Source organism: Cyprinodon variegatus, unplaced genomic scaffold, assembly GCF_000732505.1.
Source record: "Cyprinodon variegatus isolate N-32 unplaced genomic scaffold, C_variegatus-1.0 Scaffold1003, whole genome shotgun sequence".
Lineage (NCBI taxonomy): Eukaryota > Metazoa > Chordata > Actinopteri > Cyprinodontiformes > Cyprinodontidae > Cyprinodon > Cyprinodon variegatus.
This window is the reverse complement of record NW_015151456.1, coordinates 21,490-23,883: the sequence shown is the minus strand read 5'-3', so window position 1 is coordinate 23,883 and position 2,394 is coordinate 21,490.

The window sequence follows — 2,394 nt, the reverse complement described above, 5'->3', positions numbered from 1 at the left end:
TTGCGCTATATAAATAAATGAAATTTAATTAAATTTAATGATGTTCCCCTCATTCACTTCCTGTAAAATCCAGAATAGAATTTAAAATCCTTTCTTATGAATAAAGCCCTAAATAACTAAGCCCATCTTATATCAGGGATCTGATTATTCCATTTGTTCCTAACAGAGCACTTCACTCTCATCCAGCAGGTTTACTAGTGGTTGCTAGAATTTTTGAAAGTACCGTAGAATGGGAGGCAGATCTTTTAGTTATCAGGCTCCTCTCAATTGGAACCACTTACCAGTTTTGGTGTCTGATGCACCCTTATCAAGTAAACTGATTTTATGGAGTTCATTTCAGCCTAATTTTGATCATCCACAAAGAATTAGCGCAAGATCCTCCAACTTAAAGAAATCATTAAGCCTGAATGAAGCATTAAACATGAGCAGAGAGAGGAACTATTGTGTAAGTCAAGTCTCAGCTGTGCTTCCTGTAGAAAGAGGAAGTGGCCTTCTAAGATTATACAATGATAGTGGTTTTAAATGGTTCTGACAGAGGTGACTAGGAAGTGAAATGGAATCAAGGTGAAAGCAGATTTCAGCAGATATGAGATGAACTCATTGCTATGAAAATCAATAATTTATAAAGATATGAGTGTGAAGTTGGGTGGAGACTTTGAGGACCCAAATGCATAGATGATTTTTGCAGATTTAATTAAGGATAACAGGCAACTGAGACAAAAATCCAGAAAAATGCAGAATACTGAAAACCAAACAAAATCCAATAAGCAACAGGGAAAATACTAAAGGGAAGCAAGAGGCAAGGAAGCAACTAAACAACATCAAGAAAACAGGAGACAAGAACTACAGAGGTGGAAATTATATGGGGAACAGAACAAAGGATGGGTTAATGAGTGAAGGGGAAGGGAACAGACACAGGGGGGCAACAGAGAGTAACTCAAGAAATACCAAACTGAAAGAAAACAACTACAAAAATACAGTATAACCAAAAATAAACTGAAACAGAGGGCAAAACCCTGGCATTGAGTTTATCAATAGATTATGGGAAAAGTTGGGTTTGTAATAATGATACTTTTTAAACAGTGAACAGAAAATTATTTTTAGTGAGAATTATGAAGGGGTTGATATTACACTGGACTGGTTGGAAAGTATCCAGCGAACCAAAGCCATCAAATGATCAAAAGGCTTTGAAACTTACGTAGCCACCATGACAAAAGAACTATCTTCCTTCTTTCTTTCATATGTCAACTTTCTTCAGTAACAACTTAAATAGATCAGCACTGATAGCAAACAAAACATAGATGAGTGCCCGCTTTCACACAAACTCGTCTCTGATTGGACATAGTCTTCTAATTGCGTTGCAATCAGACTGCGTTCTGGAGCTTTGAAATTACAAAACTTATTATTATTTAATATCGTAGGACAGCTCAGTTAATTTCTTATTTCTGGAATGAAAAAAATATCTGGGGCTTGATGAGAATCACACAAGGCTAGAGAAAGGAATGCTCGGGCCAAGTGATGGGCCTGGATTATCCTCAGCTATCTCAATAGTTATGGTGCTATGGGCTTAAGCTGCCTGGGGACATAGGGAAAACTTTTCATCATTCTACTTTTTGTTTCTACTGTCAAATTTTGCAGTATTCTTCAGTTCAACACCCAGCTATATGTTCTTTTTATATTTTCTCTTTATAGACGCTCCATTTGGTCTGGTTCTTTTAGGCTGTGACACCATCCAGGAGGAAGTCATAAGCCCCATTTACACTACCCTCTGAAAACCGATCGGTGCCGAGCTTGGATCAGTTGACCATGCCAGTGGTGTAGTCTATGTGATACGCGGGTATATGCCGTATACCCATTAGAAAAGCTCGTGAGTTTCCGTATAACCACTTAAAAGTGCCCAACAATGCTGCGTTCACACCGGAGCATTGCAGCAGGCGCAGCGAGTTTACATGCAAAGTCAATGGTTGACACGCGTCAAGGCGCAGCAAAAGGTCCCGCAGTGCTTTTCAGCAGCAGGTGCGTGCACCGCGCCGCAAACGCGCTGCTGCTCCAGAAGGAAAAATTTAACTTTTGCTGCTGGACGCGCCGCATCAACCAATCACAGACGCTGATCTGGGAGCTGGCAGGGTGACAGACAGATCTCTGATGACACAGAGAGCTATGATCACTCCTCTGAAACAGTTTATTAATGCCTAAATTAACGGAAAATGCTGAAACCTGCCGACAAAGCGTGTTTGCTTTTACTATCCTGGTGCCTGCAGTTTGGATTGAAAACCGCTTCCAGCCACCGCAGCGAAACGCGAGGAGCAGGGGCAGATCTAGAAAAATATTTATGGGGTGGCGAGAGGGGGGCAGGAATTTTTGAGGGGTGGCAACATATGGCATTTTTTTTTT